Below are 22,374 nucleotides of genomic sequence, written 5' to 3'. Positions count from 1 at the left end.
GCCACTGGCTGGCGTGCAGGCTGCCTTTGGAAGTGGTGATGACATCCGAAGGGCTCCCGGTGGGGCTTGGCATCGTACCAAGGGCATGGGTTTTGGGTTCTGTGGAAGATGGTCTCCAAAGATGGTCACCAAAACCTTGGCCTGTCCTCATGCCCCTTTGAAATTGAGTGTCTCTCCTCCCATCCAAAGGTGGAGTCCATGGCCCCTCCCCTTGAGTCTGGGGTGGCATTTTGACCTGCTTTGACTAAGAAGTAGAAGAAGTGATGCTGCTTTACGTCCAGACCTGTGCTTTAGTCCACCGTGTGGGTTTTGTTTCGCCACAAAATCCCTCTATCCTGCTGGAAAAACCATGTGAAGAGAGAGAAAGACCCTAGAAAATGAGATTCCATGAGAGAAGAGAGGCCTTGGAGGATGAAAAACCATGAGCAGAGGGGGCCCCACAGATGGGCAGACAAATGAGTGAGACCATCTTGGATCTTCCAGACAAAACTGCAGCTGCCTGAGAGAAGCCAGACGACACCCTGTGGAACAGACACGAGCATTCCGGTGAGCCCTGCCCAGCCAACCCACAGCACTGTAAATAGAATGGCTTTCATTTTAAGCCACGGAGTTTGGGGCTAATTTGTTACACAGCAGTAGATAACAGGCATAAACTTACCTAGGTTTATTCCAATTCTGCATTTGTTAATTGTGTGATTGTTGGTCATTTCTTTTAGCCACTCCCTTTATATATAAAATGAAAATAATAATACCTACCTCCTAAAATAAGTGGTAAACATGTTCTGGAGGACCTTGTCAGCCACGGCCCCCTAATTTGGAATTGCCCACAGCTCCCTAATTTGGAATTGCCATGTATTCATGGCCACCTAGGACCAACCCTGCACCTGGTCTGCCAGGTGCAGGGTTGGTCCTAGGTGGCCATGAATACACCCCATAGTTTTATTGTCACCCTCTTCCATAGAAAATTGAACCACAGGTAGGCCCCTGAACCCTGTGGATGAATCCACAGGTTCAAGTGAGACTGTTTGATTCTCTTAAGATCAGGAGCTAAGAAGCCCAGAAATGAAAGTCAGACAGCTGAGCCCTGGAGCTTTCAGGTCATGGAAAGTCAAAGCCAGGATCGGAGCCACAAGGAGCCAGAGTCACACATGAGCTGAAACTAAGACGGAGCTGGAGCTCTGAGCAGGCCCAGGAAGCCAACCCGCAGAGCAGGTGTGCGGGAAGAGGCCCAGAGGAGAGGTCTCATGGCTCCAGCGCTTTCTTTCACATTCTCCTCGCAGCATAGCTCAATTTCCTGTCCTCAGTGCTGATCTCTGCTGTGGACTCTTCCTTCCAGCTTGTGTGTGTGTGGGCTTCTGTTGCTTCCCACCCCGCCGTCCCTAACCACATTTGAAAGTGTATGTAAACACTAAACACACAGTAGCTGTCCAATACATGGGAATTATTATTACTAATAATGTTCAAATCTTTAACATAAATAGTGTTTCTCTTTTCCTCTTAGGTCATGGAAGCAGGGATCATTTATCTACTTTTCTATCAAAATCTGTATTCTGCCTTCTCATTAGGTTTGATTGCATTGGTCTGATGCCCAGAGTCCCAGGGCAGATGTAACCTCTTCTAAGCTTCATGTACAGCACAGGGGCTTTTCCAGTGAGGCCACAGATCTTCTGAGTGGGGGTGAGTTATGACCTGCTCTGCCATAGAATATATCTCCCCAGGTAGTTCACTGAAGAAGAGGGGACAAAAGTCCACATGCAAGCAGCTCTGGTTCCTGGGTGCTTCCTGTGAATCAATAACCCAGAATAGGATTTTTCCAGATTTGCAAGCTGAAATTGGATGCTTTACAGGTTGGCTCCAAAGCAAGAATTCTCAATCTCTGGAAAAGAAGGAAGCATAATCCTTTGATAATATTTTCCTAAAAGTAATAAATCGTGTGTCCTCATTTGTATAAATCCTTTCTCTTCTAGTTCGGAGTGATAGCTCAGCTTTTCACTAACTAGCAACGTGGCCTTGGGCAAACCATTTCACCTCTCAGCCTCAGCCTTCTTGCCTGTGAAATCAAGATGGCAGTAGTCTGCCCCACGGAGCTGCTGGAGAGTCGAGATCATTAGAGGCCCGGCCCCGTGCTGGGCAGGTGGTTGGTGACCGGCTGCTTGCATGTCTCCTGGGACCATCCCGGTGGAGCTGCCTCTCTTCTCATTGCCTGCTCCATTTTCTAGACCCAACATTCATATATGTCGTGGACTAAAATTTCCTTTTATCCACTTCAAAATTCCTCTCCCCTTTCATGTTGCTCTCGGGTTCTGTGGCCTTCCTGGGTTCAGTGCCCCTGCAGTCTCCTTCCCCCTCCCGCCAGCCATGGGGTTGGTGGGGGCGGAGCTTGGGGCAGCCCCTCCCATTCTGTTCATCTTGGCTTTGATGTAAGGCCCAGACATCCTGCAGCAGGCACTATCCTTTGACGTCTAGGGGAGAGAATTGGCTATGCAGAGTCATTCATTTCTTGCCAAGATCTTCTTTTCATGTGTTTCTTGCCAGGGTTAAGAAAAAAAAAGAATGTCCTGGAAAACAGCCTGATGCTCTGTACGAGCATGAGCTCATTAGTTCTGCCCTTCAATCAGGTAATCCATTCAATAAGGAAGAGCTCAGATAGAACAGCAAGGCCGGTGAATCCTACCTCCCAGGCCTTGACCCCACCCCAGGCCCTTCTCTGTAGCACATCTGCCTATTGGCTCCACACCAGCCTCCCAACCTGCTTACGCTCTTTATTTCTTCCCCTCTATCAAAATGTGTTTTCGGGACTGGCTCTTAGGAACTTACCTCTACTCAACTGTAAACAATCATTACCAATGTCACAATAATGAATGTTACACTAGGGGATAAAGCTTGAAGTCAAAGGAATAAACCGCTAACTGTGAAATACTGACCATCAGCGGCAAACTGCTGTTAGATATAAGAGGGGGTGACGTGATGGTGACAGCCTCACCACTGGAGCGACTAGTAGAGCCTCCTCTCTCGTCACATGCATTGACCACTAGCTCTACATTCTGGGGAAGCCTGCTCCAGAACTAACCAGCGAACACTGAGAACCTGCACTGTGTTCAACCAGCCGAAACCCGGGAAGGTGCAGTCTGTGTCCTTGTCATGTTCCCTGCACCGTGCTCCTCCTGGATTTCTGGGAGCCCCTGGTCCTACCACCTGGCACGTTCTATTGCCAGGTGCACAGGACGCTGTGCCAACGTCTCCTTTTCATCTCCTTTCCCTCATGCGTCTGTCTCAACTTTAAGCCCAGTCCCCCCTGCAGTGGTCTGTGTCAGGGTGAAAGTCGAGACTGGACCCTGCACCTGGTGGTAGCATCTGTGCACCACCAGCTGGGAAGAGCCTGCATGTCCACTGGGCTCCCTCTACCGCCCTTTCCTGTTGACACTCCCCAGCCCCAGCGACCTCAGACAGGATTTACATAGCAAGAAAGGGCTGGCTGTTGGGAAGTTTAGGAGACCTATTGCAAATGAACAGAGTCAAGGTAATTAAGTTATTAGTATCTTGTCCGTGATGGATGTAAAGAGGTTAGTCTTCCATATCTTTGCCTCTATGTCAATCAGTTATGTTTTTTCATGTTGGTTTTAAAGCTTGGTTTCATGTGGGGGTGATTCAGTGAATGTTCCCGAGTCATTCACACTCAGATATGAAAAAAGAAGTTGGAAGAATACTTAATATCTGGAAAATATTCTGGAGGTTCCAGAAACTGTCAGAGCTATTTTGTGCATGGATTAGGAGCAGATTGAATGGATGTCATGGGGTCCACTTCATATTACTCAGCTTCCGCTGGTACAGAAACTTGGAGTTATGTGGTAGCAATTTGGCAAAAACACATTCCTTCATTCTCACTTTCATATTTAAAACGTGGTTTCTCAATTGTTTAGTGACTAAGACCCAGTTTGGGGTGTTTAATGAGTCAGGGGCTTCCTTGGATAGGAATTAACTCATCATAGAAAAGAGGGAGGATACTATGGCCATGGATCAGAAAAAAACTTTGATAACATTGAATTTGAAATGTTTCCTATCTTTTGCTAAATGTTTGTTAAACCATGTGAAACCTGCTATCCCAGAGAAAGCAATATCTTACAAAAGGGAAATTCATCTTGAAAAAGTACAAATGTAATTTTAGCTCAGGATTTGAAATTTCCTATCAAAACAAATCTGTACAGTAGTTTTAAAAATTATGTGTATTTTCAGCTGGTGATCCATTGGCCCCTGTAATTCAGGATTCAGAACATCTGCAAGATCCCCAAATGAGCCTTGGGACGAGGGGGGTCTCCAGGGAGTTCAGGAGCAGGTTCACCCAATACAGCTTGTCCCCACCATTTTCTTCCTCTCGTTCCCTCTGCCGGTCCATCTAATTGTTCCTATGCCTTTCACAGCAGGCGGCATTCATCAGTGCCCTTCTTTCCTACGCATGCCATTAACTGGAGTTCCATACTGGTTGGCATTCTTTTGTGTTCTGTCAGTCATGCTGCCCTGAATGTTGATGTTGTATGGAGTTTTGAGAGAAAGTACCTCATTTTGTTTTTACCCGTAACCCCTCTCTCTCCTTGAAAATCAGATGTAAGTCTGTGAGGTGCTGGACCAGAGACAAATCAAAGCGAAAGAATTGCCTTTTGTCTTCAGCAACCAGCATTCTGGACAAGCTTGCGTGTCTGTCTCTCTCTAGGTAGGATGAATCCTCTCCCCTGAAGCTCCCTGACCTCTCAGGAAACTGGACCCCAGCAGCCCCTTCCCACCCCGTTGCACCCGAGGCCTCCCGAGGCGGCGGCAGTGACTGCTCCTGCTGGAATCGCTGGTACTCACTCCAGGAGCAGAGGGGCGATTTCCAAAGGCCTCTCATTCCCGGAGCTGGAGTTTATTAGGTAGCTGAGTACTGCTCAAATAAATGGTAGAAAATTTAGTGGGCGTTGGAATGAGAATTGGCCTGGTCACGCAGAGGTGACCTGGAGACACTCAGAAGTGATGACTCATCAATTTCATAACCAGAGCTAAGATGCGCTGAGCCTCATCACATGCCAAACCCAGGGCTGAGAGCTTGCTGTGTGTCCATGTTCTAACTAGTCACACTGTTATTATCTGCTTTACACAGACAAGATGAGTTGATGACCATGCTCTTAATAGCTATGATAGAGATATATGTATAAAGCGGACAGGGGAGTTGGTCAGGAAAGATTGTTTTTGGCAGAGACTATCCATGAGAAAGTTGGGGGTGGGGGTAGGGGTTAAAATGTAGATTTTTATGGGCCAGCCCGGTGGCTGAGGCAGTTGGAGCTCCATGCTCCTAACTCCGAAGGCTGCTGGTTCGATTGCTACATGGGCCAGTGGGCTCTCAACTACAAGGTTGCCGGTTCAACTCCTCGAGTCCCGCAAGGGATGGTGGGCTGCACCCTTTGCAGCTAGCAACGGCAACTGGACCTGGAGCTGAGCTCCGCCCTCCACAACTAAGATTGAAAGGGCAACAACTTGACTTGGAAAAAAAAAAGTCCTGAAAGCACACACTGTTCCCCAATAAAGTCCTGTTCCCCTTACTCAATGAAATCTTTAAAAAAATAAAAAAGTAGATTTTATTATTATTCAGGTATGGCGAGGCCAACAGATAAGGAGACAATTGCCATTAAAAGGATGGTTTGTTACTCACAGATCCCAAAAGGAGGGGGCAGGTGACACCAGGCAGAGCCACATGGGGAAGCACCAGGGTTGGTCAGGAAGCAGAGGGAGTGAGGGAAAAACAGGCAGGAGCCTTTACTGCAGCCTCCGTGGGAGGAGTAGGTGAGGCAGGGCAAACAAGTTTAGGATTGGCCAGTAAATAACTCCAGTGGACCCTGGAGTATAGAAGCTGTCCCTGATTGGTACCTGGCCCTGGGGTGATTAGGACAGAGGGATAGTAGCCCTGAGTGTGAGAGCCAAGAGGAGGTGTGTTTGGGAGGGATGGGTTCTCGATTGGTTAGTTTGCATATGGAATGGGCACTAACAGGCTTTGTCTAGGAATTTGCTGTTTAGGAATAAGCTAACCCTGGGAGGGGCAGGCTCTCCAAGGTCAGCAAGGCCCCAGATGTCAAAACATCAGAAACACATGGTTAATGCAGCGAGGTGGGGTGGGAAATCCCTAGGAGGTGAATGTGAATATCTTATCCCCCGGCACCCTGTGGGACTCAGGTGGCTCCCTTTGCACTGTCAATTAGCATATTGCTGGCTGTTTGGGGAATCAAGACCCCAGACTCAGACTCAAAGGCCTTGAACCAAACTCCAAAGCCCCAGGGGACCCAAGTGAGCCTTTAAGTGTCCCTCTTACCAATCACAGGGAAGTGTCCCACATATCTGCCACTCACCACTGCCCATAGGTTACCCGCCGCCCCAGCTCCTGCCCCACTGTCTGTCTGCTGGTACTCAGGGCAGAGGGCAGCTGTGGAATGGGAATAGCACACATGTGCCCCAGGCCAGGGCCCCGCTTAGCAGCCCTGCTCCCCAGCAGCAAATACCTGCTCTCCTGCTTCCTCCTGTCTCCTGTCTGTCTCCAGTGAGCACTGAAGTTTAGGAACAAATGGAGTCAGGTCCCAACCCAGTGATTCCTTGAAACTGGTGTGTGTGCATGTGCGGGTTCGGGAGGGGATTTAGAGCCTATTCGTAAATTATGGTCCTTTCTTGTCAGGGAGATTCAGCAGAGAGCTGAAGATGTGGCCGCCACCAGGGCAGCAAGGGGAGGGTGTGACTTAGGAAGGGACCCTAAGCCGAGGGCAGTTACCGTCAAGTTGTAACTTTCCCAGCCTTGAGCAAGACCATGCTTATGACTTGCCACTTGAGCCTCTGGGGCCTCTCGTTTCTTTTCTGTCTCCTGACTTTGAACCTTTTCCCTGTCCTATCAGCCTTCTCCATAGTATGGAACAGGGAGATAAAAGATGAAACATAAATTGCTCAATCCTGATATTTTAATTGAGACGCTTAGGAGAAACATCTGGGTTTTTTTGTGTGATGTTCGATTTTTCGTGTTATTCACCCCAGTGTTATTAATCATGAAAGTCTTGCTAGGCTGGATGATTACAGAACTGAAGAATGATGATCCCGGAGATTATCTAATTCATTTCCTTCATCTGAAACAGGTTCAGGATTCTCTTCTGATGTTCTTGCCACATTACTTCACATCTGTCTGTCCCGTGCACTAGACCGCGAGCCACGTGATCACGTTTTGTATCCTGTTTCCTCAGAGTTTGGCACTGTGCCCAGCACTTAAAGGTATTCAAAAACTGTTGAATGAATGAATGAATGAGTGAATGAATGAGTCACTGGCCACGCTCGCACTTCTAATCCATGGCAGAGCTCAAAGCAGAGGTCAAATCATCTCGTTCCACGTGCAACATTCCTTGTCTTACGTACACAGCCTCAGCAATACTTCATTTGGTTAAACTCTGGGGTTAAGGTTTATGAGACCCGATTTCTGACCACCTTCCTAAGGAGCAAAGGTGGCCCTCAGAATAGGGTTAGTGACACACTCAGACTCTCAGAATAGCTCTGGCTAAATGGAGGGACCTGGGTTTGAAGCCCGTCACTGCCATTCCCCAGCTGGTTACCTTGGGGCAAATCACTTAACCTTGCTGAGGTTAAGAGAAATAGCCTCAAGATTTTCATCTGCAAAATGGGAGGGTAGTTCTGATCCTGTCAATCTCCCAGGGGCTCTGTGAAGTCCAAGCCCGGCCATGGACTTGATAGCACTTTGTAAGCATCAGTGCCTGGTCTGCACGAGCATGAAGAGCTTCAAGTGGGCATGGCAGGGACGAGAGCTCAGGGCTGAGTCACCCTCAATGTGACAGCCTTCCTTGAAAGGCTCTCTGGTGGGTGTGCTCCTGGTTCGCAGGTGAGGATGGGGGCCAGGTAGCCGCTGTGATGTATGTGCATCATTTGGGGGTGATAGAGGAAATGGGGACTCCAGGGTTGGGGAGGTCAGAAGAGGGGAGAGAGAAGGGAAGCTCACGTCGGTGGGGTGAGGTTTCTGTGCATGTCCCAGGGCCATGGAGCACATGGGAGGGCACAGAGGTAAAGCCAGCCTCTCATGACACTGGACAGCAAACGGGAGAGCATGGGTCAGCCCTCAAGGCCTGTGCATTTCCTCATCCTTTGCAGGTAGGACACAAGCTTTGTTGGCAAAAGTTGGTGAAATACTGCTGATAGGCAAAGAAATCACACATTCATGAATAAGCGTATCCAGCAAGAACAGGAGAGTAGGTTTTTGTGATCCAAAATATTCTACATAATGTTAAAATAACAGGCCAATTTAGTCAATATGGTTAAAGAAATAAAAAGCATCAGGCCGGCCTGATGTTGGAATTCATACAGAGCAAACAATAGACCATTGTCTGAACACTGAACTTTTGAGCTGGTTTCTTTGTTGGGTTGTTGGCACAACTTGTGACTGAGTGAAGAAAGCTGCTCAGAGATCTCACAGAGCCATGGCCAAACAGTAGAGCCAGGGAGTAGATTCTTCAGATGGCTGAGCCTCTGCTGTTGAAAGTGGCTGTGGGTGTCGAGGATAGAGGCTGAGATGCAAGCGCTGAGCACCCTCCCATGTGCTTAGCGCCCATCACCTGTCCTGGCAGGCTGGAGATTTACAAGAGAAACACCGACTTACGATCTGCAGCCACCAACAGGTGATTATCTGAAGTTGGCCATCCCTCAGAGTGAGAGGGTGCAGGGCTTTTATTTTAATAAACTTTCCATTTATTTAGGAAGAGAAGAAAGTTTCACAGCAGGAACTTCTAATTAAGCTCCCAGCCAATCTGGGTGGAACGAAAGGAAATCCTTAAAACAACAATCTTGCATACACACAGTAGGGTTTTACCTTTCCATTGTAATTTATAGTAATAAATGTCCTATTTCTTTTGGTAGACAATTCCCCCAATTAGAAAACAATATAAAGCCTCTAAGTAGGAGACAGTTGATGTCACTTTGGCAAAAAGCATGAGAATGCTGATTTATTGATGACTTTTAAAGAAATAAAGCTTAATTTTTACACATTTTGCTTATATTTGCTAAATTCTTACTTGAATTTAAGAATATTGAGCAATATTTTTAAGGATATTAGATAAGGATAAGATAGGATAGGATAAGAAAGAACTTTTGTATTCTCTTAAGTGCTTAATGACCAGATTCTCAGAAATATTTGTAATTAGCACCTTGCTGTCTAACATTAAAATTGTTTGTCCATGGCCCTAAAAATCGTTTATTCACTTTTGCCTTTGTTTATGCCCTTACTCTGTTATAACCAGCAAGAAGGAAATTCAGCCTAAGGTATCAGATTTCTTCTCAATTGGTGGATCTAAGTTAAGTTAATGGGGTGTAACTTAATAATGTCCTTTTAAAAATAGATCTATTGGGGAATATTGGGGAACAGTGTGTTTTTCCAGAGTCTGTCAGCTCCAAGTCATTGTCCTTCAATCTAGTTGCGGAGGGCGCAGCTCAGCTCCAAGTCCAGTCGCCGTTTTCAATCTTTAGTTGCAGGGGGCACAGTCCACCATCCCATGTGGGAATCGAACTGGCAACCTTGTTGTTGAGAGCTCGTGCTCTAATCAACTGAGCCATTCAGCCACCCCAATAATGTCTTCTTTTTACAATTAAACTTTTTGGTTTAGTTTTGGCTAAAAATAGAAATTTTCTATAGAATTTAAGTTACATGATAAGTAATTATATAGAAATATATATTCAAAAATCAAAGTAGGAAGAAGCAGTGACCTCCTCCCTTCTTCACCTGTCCGTTAGCATCCACGTCCCTCAGAACTGAGGAATTATTTTTTCCTCATCACTGTCCCATGTCCCTCTTCTCCATCAGTAACACCCAAGTTTTCTTTCTTTAAGCCCATCAGTATATGGCAGATATTATTTTCCAAAGATGCCTGTTCTTCTAGGATGTTCTTCTAGAACCTTGCCGCTCTTCATCAAGAGGTCTAGTCTATGTACCCTCCTCTTGAATCTAGGTGGGTTGTGACTTTCAACCAATAGCGTAGGGTGAAGTGAAACTATACTTTCTGAGGTGAGGCCATAAAAATGCCAAACACTTATGCCTTGTTCCCCCTGGATGCTGCCATGTAAGCAGTCTGACAGCTCTGATACCTGCATGCGGTGGGGGAAGCCCAAACCGGCCCAACAGGAAAGACTACATGTAGTAATCAGCTCGCTCGATGACTGGTTGATCACTTTCTACCTAAAAGCATTGATTCATTGATCAATCTAAATGAGCAGTGGGTAGCAGGAGCTGCTATTCCTTGGTCTCCTTCTCCTGGTCAATATTGAAACCAGTGGCTTGGACAGGCCATTGAGGACATGATAAATATGCCCATCAATGGCATGCAGCTGAGAGGGACAACTACTAGGGAGGAGAAATCAGGATCCTAAAATATGTTGACATACTGAACAATTCAGGAATCCAGCAAGATAACATTTTAAAGAGACACACATCACATTCTGCCCTTTAGTCTTCTCAAAATCACTGTATAAGTAGGAGACAAATGAATGGTGACTGAGTTCAGAGGTAACACATAGGGACCAATGAAGACATTTGCTTGTCAAAAAGACTTGATGGAAAACAAAAAGGTTATGTAGCTATCAAAAAAAATTCATGTGGTCTTAGGTTATATCAGCAGAAGCACAGTGTCCAAATGTAGGCTGGTAATCCCTTTTCCTCTGTGCCGGTCAGACTTACGCTGGAGTACACTGCTCGCTTTGTGGACGCCATATGTTAAGAGAGAAATGGACAGATCACTGCATGCTTAGAAGCAACTGCGTTGTGGTGAGAACAGTTGAAACCTTATCTTAAGAGAAATGGTTAAAGGATATGGATGTTTGCCTGGGAAGGACTGTATACAATATCTGGACTTCTGGAAAGTCTGATAAAGTCACTATTTTATCCTGTTGGAGAAAGCACCCTGGGGAAAGATTCACAAATGCCTGCCAAGTGAGAACTTTAAAACTAGAGCTTTAAAACATGTCCATTTTAACCTGCAGGATTGGGAAATCTCTGCAAACACTGATGGGAGCTCTGGTGCATTCCCCAGAAAAATCACAGAAACTTAAAAATTTGCAAGATTTTCAGGTTTATGGATCCCTCTGAGGTCCACACATCCCATGCTGAGAATCCCTGTTGGGAATAATAGGACCCAGAATGGATACGTTTTGCAAATTGTCCTATATCCGAAAGCACACAAACCCTCATTGTATTATGACTTTACGTAACATTCCTTGGAATAGCCATTCATTTCCTTCTGCCCATTTGCTCTTCTCCCTGGAAGCAAATGCTATAAAGCCATTGGTTGAAATTGCTAAAAGTGAAGGAGTTTCTTCTGGTGATTTGATTTCACTTTCTCACCTTCAGAGCAATGCAGACCATTTAAAGCCTTCTCTTTACCTGGCAATTTTCTTCCATCCTTTCCTAAATACTTTTTTCATTTCCTTCTCTCTTTCTGTTCTCGTCTCTCCTACCTCTCTCTCTCTCCTCAACAAGGAAAGAAACAGGAATGTTGTGGCAGCGGTGGGGAGCATGACCGGAGGGAAACTGGGACAGGCCAGGGGCTCTTAGTAGTTATTCCCTGACCTCTGACCTCTCTGCCCTCTCCATATGCCCTCTGACCTCTGACCTCTGCTAGCCCATGTCTTCAGTCTGGAATTCTAAAGATGCTGAGACACTCAAATAGTATGTAGTTTCTGTGGGATAGCCATGCTGAGTTCATCAGCATGCGGGAGATTCAGGTGTTGGAAGGTAGTAGTTACGTATGTCGGTCTTTCTCAAAAAATCTTAACCATTGTTATCTTAACAAATGTGGTATTTACATACATTTTTTGGAATCTCAAAAATGTTTAGCAGGAAGTAAAATTTGCATCAGACACGCTTGTGTTTGCCATGCCAGTCCCTTCTTCTGGTCAATGTTCCAGTGGAACTTTCTGTTACAATGCAAAGGGGATACAAGTTCAATGTAAGAAGGAAAAACTCATGGAGAGCTTCCAAAAACCGGATTCCTGGGAATATCTTACGAAAAGATAATAGAAGTGACTGACTGAGTTTATTCAGTTTATTTATTGCTGACTTCTGGATTTTCTTCGTGTTTTATTGACTAGATGAGCATGTTCCAATTTGTATGGTTGCTTTAAATACTGTTCAGCCTTCATTTCATTTATTAATATCAGGTGCAACTAAGCTGCCTTAAGCAAATAAAGTGCTCATTCCTTCCAGTCTCCCATCTTAAACTTAATACGTTCCATGTTTCCAGTTCACTTTCTTGCCCACACACACATGCCAGTTGTGCTCTGGGCAAGAACCTGAGGTAAGACAAGTCAGTGGACATATGCGGTGGCCGTGATTCATGGGTTGAGGACTTTATCTCTTGATAATGCATCGTATGTGACGCGGTTTCCAGATTGGCAGCAGAGTCTTTAGCATGAAAGGGAACCTGTAGAAACATCATTCTTCTAAAGAAGGAGAGCACTCTGGCAAGGGTGTGGGTGGGGAATGTGCTTTCTCTCCGTGTTTGCAACCTGTAAATACCCCTGGCCATTCAGGTAGCTTAGAAAAGGCCCTGTCTGGCCTGTGGCAACACTGGCTCCATCTGGAATAAAAGCCACATGGAGAAACGTACAGAGGAAACTATTCGAGAGGGAACTGGGTGTGTTTCAGTCATTAAGTCTGTGGAGAAAAATCTGTAGACTTTTTTTTTTTTTTAAAGTAAAACGAGCCCCTGGAAATTAACTTTGAAAGAAATCATTTATGCAGGAAATCTTCCCAGAAGGGAAAAAAGAGAAACAGTTTAGAAGCAATTCAAATAGGAATACCCTCTCCCCCCATACTGGGAACAAGAATGAAGACAGCAGTTGAAAAACGGAAAAGTTCAACTAAAGCTCAAAGAGAGGCCAGGAGTATGCAGAGCAGAAACCGAAGACGTTCTTCCTGCTGGTAAATGATTTCAGTTTTTCTCTGTATGTGTAAATAAGTGGTCTGTGTTTTCATATCTCCTTATGACTTAGGAAATTACATAAGTGAGAAATGACAGTGACCATTGTCCTGTTTACAATCCTGCTCATGGCTCTCTCTTCTTTCCTTAACTGTTTCTCCACTCCAGAGATGCTCACATCTTCTAAGTGTAAGAGTGGAGAAAGAAGAAAATTGAAAAGGCAAAACAGGAGGGTGAGCTCAGGGAACATTCCAGAACCTCAGATCCTGGAGTAGCACTTGACCTTTACCACTGTCATTTCTGTCCCCTACACAGCTGGCCACCCACCCCCACCGAGAGGCAGAGGCCTGGAGGCTGAGGGCCAGGACCAGAGGGTTTAAATAGGGGTCTTTCGCTCACTAGACGCAGGGTCTGGGGTGAATTTAACTCCTTTGTGCCAATGTTTTCTCACTTATCAAATGAAGGGTCATGTGGTATTGCCTGCTTAACGATGGCAAGACAATCAATTGGATTAATAAATCAGTATTTCCAACCTGATTTTCATGATCGCTCCTGCTTGTCATCCAAGAAAATACTTTAGGTATTTGTTTCTAATCCTTCCCCTCATGGAAATGGAACCCCACAGATGTGCTGTAATTTGTACATGCAGTGTTTCTATTCCTGGGGCCCATCCCACCCTGCCCATCCTCCCAAGAATCGCTCCTGTTCACACTCACTGCAGGGAAGGGAGAGGGCTCTTGAATATTGTTTTTACCCCACAGTGACACATCCAAGCAGAGCCAGTCCCATGGCCTGGTCATGTGAGGAGACTAGGGTATGAGGGGAGCACTGGGTCTTCAAAGGACAGTAAATGTCTTTCCCCAGGTGCCTAGGAATTGTACCTCCTGCAGCCGTGGCGCTGTGGGTCCTGCCGGTGTGGTGGTGCCACCCAACACATGCTAACGGCTGCTGCTGCAACGTGCTCTAGTCTCGGTCCACCGTTGTGTGTCAGCAAACACACGTCCATCTGGCGTCCTCACCTGCCTCCGGACTCCATGTGTGGGAGGCGGGCTGTCCCTCTGGGGCCGGATCTTCAAGCGGTCACCCTGTCCAGCTCCACTTCCTCTGTGAACTGGTTCAAACTCATTGCTACTAATCCAAGCCCCCGAGTTCCCTGCGGTCTTCAGGCCAAGCCTCCAGAATTAAAACAGTGATGCTGATGTGCATGTCAAAATCCTGAGCTGGGACCCAAGCATCCAGCACAGCTGTTTGAACACAGGGACAGAAATAACCAACTACCATAATATTTGCCACAACTTGGTCAAAACTGATTGAAAAAAAAAAAAAACAATTGAAAAGGTGTGTGTGTATGTGTGTGTGTGTGATGTGTGTGTAAGTATATGTGTATGTGTCTATGTGTATAGCTGCTTGGTATCTGTGGACATGTGGTTTGTGTTTGGTGTATGTGTATGTATGTGCCTGAGGCTGTGCTGACATTGCTCTCGCAGATTGTTTGGGAGACCCCACGTCAGTCACCTGGGCAAGGGACCTGTTGAAAGGCAATTTCCTGGGGTCTCCTATCCCTACTCTGAAGGGGGGGCCAGAAGCCTGAAGTTTAATGAACGTCCTGAGGGAATCCTTTTGCAAACTGAAGTTTAGAACCATTGACTCTAAGATGCCCAAATATTTTGGTCAATTCAGTGACAGCATCAAATCAAGATATTTGACATATCACACAGAGAGAACAATTCATTCGTTCATTTATTCAATAAATACTTCACAACCTACATATACCTTTTGTGAGTTTACAAAGCACTTTTGTACCATTAATGTACTTAAGTGGCAAGATAAGAGACGAAACTGTCAAGCATGTGAGCCTCCTCCATTAGGAGCAGCCGTCCCAGGTGGGAACTCCCTTCCTGGTTCAGGGTCACCAAGAAAGACATGACTCATACAGGCACTGGATGGACAATGCTTTACTCACAGAGAAGTGACAGAGCAAGATTAGCCTTAATGGTGGCCTGGGTCCCCATGGCCCGTGGATCTTGTCTTGCAGCAGATGCAGGAAGCTCTGGGAGATTTCCAGAATCCTTCCTGGGGAAGGTGGCATCCGAGTGGGGCCTTGAGGACTGGTAGATAGAGCTTGGGATGGAGGGACACTCAAAGGAAAGAGCCCGAGACCGTGGGTACTAACTGGCTAAGCACAGAGTGTGTGGGGAGCTGGGAGAGCCACACCCGGAAGGTTAGTGGGACTAGGACAGGAGGACCTGGGCTCCCACTAAGTGTTGGGCTAAGGCATAGAAGAGATAAGGGCTGTTAGGACATTGTTATGAGTTGAGTTGTGTCCCCTCAAAAGATGCACTGAAGCCCTAATCCCCTGTACCTGTGAAGTGACCTGATATGGAAATAGAGTCTTTGCAGAGGAAATCAAGTTAAGATGAGGTCATCTGAGTGAGCTCTCATTCGATGTGACTGATGTCCTTACAGAAGTGGAGAAGAGACACAGAGACAGACAAGCACAGAGGGAAGACAACATATGAAGACACAGGGGAGAATGCCATGTGACGTCGGAAGTTGGAGTGATGTGTTTATAGGCCAAGGACACCAAGGGTTGCTGGGAACACAAGCTAAGAGGAAGGCATGGAACAGATCCTTTTCTAGAGCCTCAGGAAAGCATGGCCTTGCCAAGACCTGCATTTTGGATTTCTGGCTTCCAGACTATGAGAGAAGAAATTTCTGTTGTTTCAGCCACCCAATACTTTGTCAAGGTGGCAATGGGTGACAAATACAGAGATGTTGGCTGAGTTCATTCCTTTGGAATGGGACTACTGCTCTAATGCCATGTGCGTGCCGAGTGACCGTGTTCTGTCTGCAGCTGCAGGAGCAGATGTTGTCGCACATGTTGGCACCTTTCGTAATACCAGCAAACTTGCTCATGAGGCCATTATGGCCATGACATCTACTCTATTTCCTACATATCAGTGAGAAATTACATATATACGAAGGTCTGACATTGCAAGTTCATGCAATGATGTTGCTATCCTTTTCTGATATCAGGGGGATTGTTCATTATGAATTTGTACCAACTGGATAAACAGTTAACCAAGTTTACTGTTCGGAAGTGCTGAAAAGGCTGCCCGAAAAAGTTAGACAAAAACGACCTGAACTTTTTGCCAACAATTCGTGGCTCTTGCATCACGACAATGCACCAGCTCACACGGCACTGTCTGTGAGGGAGTTTTTAGCCAGTAAACAAATAAGTGTATTGTAACACCCTCCCTACTCACCTGATCTGGCCCCCAATAACTTCTTTCTTTGCCTGAAGATCAAGGAAATATTGAAAGGAAGCCATTTTGATGGCATTCAGGACATCAAGGGTAATATGATGACAGCTCTGATGGCCATTCCAGAAAAACAGTTTCAAAATTGCTTTGAAGGGTGGACGAGGCGCTGGCATTGGTGCATAGCATCCCAAGGGGAGTACTTTGAAGGTGACTGTAGTGATACTCAGCAATGAGGTATGTAACACTTTTTCTCAGATGAGTTCGCAAACTTAATTGCCTGACCTTGTATGCAGTGAACCCTGTTGATCAAACTTCCTGCAGTAGTGTGTGGTGTTCTACAGGCCTTGCCTAATTGTCAGTTTATTAGTGTTTCCTGTTCACAGTGTTTTCCTGTTTACATTCTCTCCCTCAGTCTCTGGAAAGATAAAATTACAAACTCTCATTGAATATGAGGCCTGACAATTACATTTGCGAACTCATCTTAGAAAAAGTGCTATGTACTTCATTGCTGAATATCACTATGGTCACCTTCAAAGTACTCCCCTTGGGAAGCTATGAACCAATGCCAGTACCTACTCCACCCTTCAAAGCAATTTTGAAACTGTTTTTCTGGAATGGCCATCAGAGCTGTCATCATATTACCCTTGATGTCCTGAATGTCATCAAAATGTCTTCCTTTCAATATTTCCTTTATCTTTGGGTAAAGAAAGAATAATTGGGGCCCAGATCAGGTGAGTAGGGAGGGAGTTCCAATACACTTATTTGTTTACTGGCGAAAAACTCCCTCACAGATAGTGCCCTGTGAGCTTTGATGTGTTGCAAGAGCTCTTTCAGGGACATTTTTGCACACACCTTTCTCATGCCAAGAATTTCTGTTAAGATTTTCCTAACCGTTTTCTCTATCGATGTTTACTTGGTCTGCTATGATTTTCACAGTCAGCCAATGATTTTGATGCACAATTTGATGAATTTTTGTAATGTTTTCGTCAGTTCTGCTTGTTACTGGCCATCTTGACCTCTCTTCATCAGTGACGCCTTCTCTCCCCTTAAAATAATGTTTAATCCATTTTTACACTGATGTTTTCTTCATGGCATTATCCTCATAAACTTGGACTAACATGTCCCTGATTTCACTTCCAATCTTGCCAAGTTTAACAAGAAACTTAATGTTTGTTCATTACTCTAATTCACGCTCAGACATTCTCGCGACAGCACACAGCAACAATAATGAATGCCACTCAGCATGACACTGCCACACATCAGCACGAACACAGCTGTGAGACACTGATATACCAAGGTTATGAAACCTTAGTGGGCTGTTTGTACAGTGCTGCCAATGTAAGTGAGTGGTGGGAATTTCGCGAACTTAATTGTCAGAACTTGAACACCTTTAGAAAAATACATTTTCAAAAGACCTGCGTTCAACTGAAAACAAGAAGACTCACAGCAGTGGGTCGAAACATGGCCTAAAACGCCTCTATAATTCATTGCAAATGGTGGCCATGTTTGCAAGGAGCTCAGCACAGAAGCCTAAGCTCTGAATCTGCGGAACTTGGACGTGGCCAAGCAACTCACAGGAATTTCAGAACAGGGAGCAGAAACCAACATGGGCCTCCTCAAGTGAAGAGGACAATTTAACATAACTACATAGACAGGCAGTGCTAGATTGCCCAGAATGGTAAGCCAAGAAGGTGCTTAGAGCACCAGCAAAGCAGAAACAGAATTTTTTGTTTTAAAAAAGAGTCCGGTATGCAATTTTAAAAAAAGTAAAGTAGTTGGCAGGTGCAAATCATAACTTTGTAGGACTTCCTTATGCTTCTAGTTGAACACTATTTTTTAAATTTTTGATGACTCATGTAGGGGTCGGAAGGACTCAATCTTCTCTGGTTTGGGACCTCTCAAGGCGTTGATGTGGCCCCGATTATGGAGTGTCCCGGGGCTCCAGGCTGTCAGAGCAGCTGGCAGGCGAGGGCTGGCTGTGGCACACAGCGCTCCGAGGAGGGCTTTTCCCCCTCGGTATGTATGTCTGCTTGGGGCGGGAGGGAGGGAAAATGGTCATCCCTGTTCCCCCTGCTCTGGTGTGGTGTCTCTTTCTCTCTGACACACACTTTAGTCTCAGTTGTAAATATGCAGATAAAGGACTCTTTCTTTCCCTGCTGGGTCAGGCCCCCTGCTGGTTTATTAAAGCCCAGCCAGGGAGAGGCCGGGATGTGCAATCCTGCCTAGAGTAGGAAAAATGACGTGGCCAATAAGGGTACGGATTCAGGAGTCGGACTTCCTCCTGACTCCACTGTGTCCTGATTGTATATTAGCCACATTATTAAACCCCTCCTGCCTCAGTTTCCACAGCTGCCAGATGGGGCAAAGGGTTTTTGTGAAGATTAAATGAGTCGCTGACTGCTGTGCCTGGCGCATAGAAAGTACTCGATAAATGTTAGCTAAAATTGTTATTCAAACTCTTAGGAGACCTGTCACCATCTGGATCTAAGAGGGCGGGCAGTTCCCAGGAAAAGCATGCCAATAGCTCAAGAGTGGGGCAGCTGGCCAAGCACATGGACTGCACAGAGCCGAGGACGGGGCAGCAGGGAGAACCATGTGTGGTCAGCAGGGCGGCCATCGCCGAGAAAGACTCAGTGGTCAGTGTGCATGGGAGGGGTCGCCCCGGCTCACAAGAGCCGCTGTCCTGTCCCAGGGAACAAGACTGGCACAAAGGTTAGGAGAAGGTGACTGGAACACTGGCTGTCAGCTTTTGGACCAATGGCCCAAGTCATTCACAGATAAGGCTGTGGGGGGTTGATTATGTGGGAAATGGTGGAGGAGACATTTACATCAAAAATGGACTTGACTCCAGAGAGTAAGAAATCCCCCTCCTCACTGGCGGCATCTTCTGCTTGTCTTTTTTTTGAGAAAGTGAGTCATGAGCGAGAGGTGACCGACAGCTGTGTCACTGTGACCTCCCAGTGCGTCACTGTGACCTCCCAGTGTGGACCTCCTTCCTTGTCCAGAATGCTTCAAAGCTTGCTGACACTAAAAGAAAGCAGAGCTTTCCTGCCTTGGCAGTGGAGTAAATCCAGACTGCTGGACTTGGCCCAGGGCTGGTGAGAGGTGAAAGGTTGACCTGAAGCTCAGCCTTGTTATAAGCCTTTAAGTGCATTATCTTGTTGATTTTCAAATCCATCCATTTATAGATAAGAAAAAGGAGGCTCAGAGAGGTTCATGAGTTTACCAAGGTCACAGAGTAAATGGCAGAGGGGGCGTGGCCGGCAGATGATGCCAACGCCTTGTCCCGACTCCTTGGCCCACTTGTGAGTGGGTGGCCGGTGTGCCCTGTGAGTGCCAAGTCTCCCCACTTCCAACCTGAGTCTGTCTGCTCTCATGCCTAGGAGCCTCGCTCCAGGTCCCCCGGGAACTTGCTCAGCCCACACATGGAACATTTCAGCCAGACTAGGACAGTCAAGGAGCCACCATCTGGGGATCTCACTAGGCTGGGGTTACATGCTTAGGCAGGAACACAGGGGTTACTTACCCCCACTTATAAAGCCCACTGACAGGTTCTTTCACACGAATACCAGCGAGTTTTGTCTCCCAGGCTCAGGCTTAGGATGAGGCCACCGTGATTTGCTGCACAAGTTCTCTCACCAGTTCGCTGTAATTCAAAGCCCCAAAGGCCACAGAGTGGCCCGAGTGGGACTGTCCCAGTTGCTCATATTGACAACTTGCTCATGACCACACTCCTCATTGGCTTTTCTCCCTTCCCTGAATAACTTTTCTCCCGCCTTGTCTGTGCCTTCTGGGATCCCCTCTCAAATAAGCCAACCCACCAAGATAAACAACTGCCTCCTCTGAGAAGCCTTCCCTGACTGTGAAGGTTAACTGCACATGTGAACGTGCAGGGCTGTGCTGCCTGAATGTGGGATAAATACTGGTTTAGACATTGCTGGAAGGTATTTCTTAGATATGATTAATATTTACAATCAGTAGACTCTGAGTAAGGCAGACTACCTTCCATGATGGGGGTAGGCCTCATCTAACAAGTTGAAGACCTTCAGAGAAAAATCTGTGGTCCCAGAAGAAGCAATTCTGCCGCACGCCTGAAACATCAACCCTTACCCGAGCGTCCGGCCTGCTGCCTGCCCTGCAGATTTCAGACTGGCCACGCTCACGATTATCTGAACCAATTCCTTAAGACGGATCTGTATGTACACATCTACTGGTTCTGTTTCTGGAGAACTCCGACTCTTCTAGTTATTTACTGATTTTTTCTGGGCTACCACAGCACTCACACATACCTCTGTTCTATTTCCAATTACGTTAATGCGGTATTTTTACTTTATTATCATATTTAATCAGTTTTCCTCTTTTCTGTTATTTAAATGACCTGCTGACAAGTGTGTGAGCCCCTTGAGGGTAGAGATTGCTGTGTTCAGTCTTGTCTCTTTGCCCCAGTACTGGACCTAACCCAAAGGAGGCACTTTATAAACGCCTTCACAAATGGATAAACAACTGGAGCTCTTTTGTTGTGTGAAGAAAGAATAGTAGACAAGGGAGTAACCACTGCCTTGTGTCTAATTTTGAATCCTTGTTGATGGTCTGAATGGCTTCAGGAAGCTTTATTCATGGTCAACACTACTGCTTTTATTTATTTATTTGCATGTGCTAGTCCCAGCTTTACGACATTGTGCATGGTTAGCAAAGCACCGTATTTCTGATGGAACCCCAAATACAATAAGTAAGCTCTTGGGTTATCTATCAGCTTAGCCAGGAGCTCCCTCCAACGTTGGTGGTCTGACCCACAGTCAGGCAGGAGAGGTAACACAATTGGGATTTTGTTTGGTGTCAGCTTAAAATATTTATGAATGGCTGAGACATGAGTGGGCCCCTACACCTCTCAGTTGACACATCTTAATGAAGAAGAACGAAACAAGGAAAGCAGGCTCCATTCTGGCACTTGATGTGTGTGAGGTGATTTTCCAGTCCCAACTTGACTGTGTCAGAATTTCTTATCTCAGGTTCCTGAATGGACTGTTTTGAAAGCCTCAGGGGAGGTTAATGTCTCCACCTGCTCTTCACCCAGAACTCCTTAAAAAAAAAATAGGCTTTTCATTCTAGTAAAGAAAGGATTGAGAGATATTTTTTTCCTCCTGAATTTGTCTTGGATCCTGAAAGCAGACCTATAGCATACTTTATTTTTATTGTCCTTTCACAAACAGATCTGAGATTTTTTTGACACCATAGGTTTCTGTTGACAGAGGGACAACTATGTTGTAGAAGAGAAAACCAAAGTACAAAATGAGTCGGACTGAAAACCAATTTAGGTTCAATTCCCGGGCTGTCCTGCCATTGGAAATTCTCCACTTGTCTCCAAAGATGTTAGTTAACAATAGCCATTCTTTAATGTTTACTACACACCAGGTCTTGTTCTAAGTACCTTACACGATAGCTAATTTACATGCTCAACAAATCTGTTGTTTTCAAGCCGGGAAACTGAGGCACAGGGAAGTAACAAATTCTAAAATCGTAGAGAGGTTTGAAATTTCCTTTGTAACCACTTTTGCACTAAATCTTGCTAAAGAGCCATATTTAGAAAAAGCCACTATAGAAAATGTATGTGTTTGTATGCGTAGCTTCTATATTGAAATGGTACTGTTATTTTCTGAATGTTTAATCGCTTTCCCCAAAGATCCAGGGAATATGCACTTACGTCTCTTTATCCTTTCTGACTTTTGCAGTCACACGGATGAGTGTCATCACAGGATGGTCAGTGTTCTCATTCCAGACACTTGCACTTTCCTCCTGCCACAGACGGCAGAGAACAGGGTGAGTAGGCAGCATGCAGAGAACCAAGTGTACCATTGTAAGCCCCTATCCCCTGTGGGTTTTCATTTCACAATAAATTGAGCACGAAAAGAAAGTGAGATAAGGAGTGGAAATAGTCTTTTTTATGGTGGGACTCTACCTAAGTCCCCAGCAGCAAGACTCAGAGACACGGAGCATAGAGACGAGAGGCGAGGCTGGGAGGGAAGGGACAACCTGTATCCGCTGATGTTTGCCGGCCCCTAAACAACACGGGAGGCTCTCAAATGAAATTTCCAGACTAATCTTTTCCTCTTTCTTAAAGCTCCTTTAGACTTTCCAGAGCTTCT

The 22,374-nt window shown here is 45.8% G+C and overlaps 1 long non-coding RNA gene across 1 annotated transcript; it reads left to right on the top strand.

The window, feature by feature from the left end:
- The first annotated feature begins 203 nt into the window (after positions 1 to 203).
- LOC141571922 (uncharacterized) lies at positions 204 to 22,047 on the top strand. The gene is made up of 3 exons (XR_012496965.1): positions 204 to 546; positions 7,140 to 7,272; positions 21,961 to 22,047. It is a non-coding gene; the product is annotated as an uncharacterized LOC141571922 (long non-coding RNA).
- The last annotated feature ends 327 nt before the right edge of the window (positions 22,048 to 22,374 follow it).

The sequence above is a fragment of the Rhinolophus sinicus genome, linkage group LG05, assembly GCF_036562045.2.
Source record: "Rhinolophus sinicus isolate RSC01 linkage group LG05, ASM3656204v1, whole genome shotgun sequence".
NCBI classification, from domain to species: Eukaryota; Metazoa; Chordata; class Mammalia; order Chiroptera; family Rhinolophidae; genus Rhinolophus; species Rhinolophus sinicus.
This window is presented reverse-complemented; position numbering and strand designations above follow the sequence as displayed.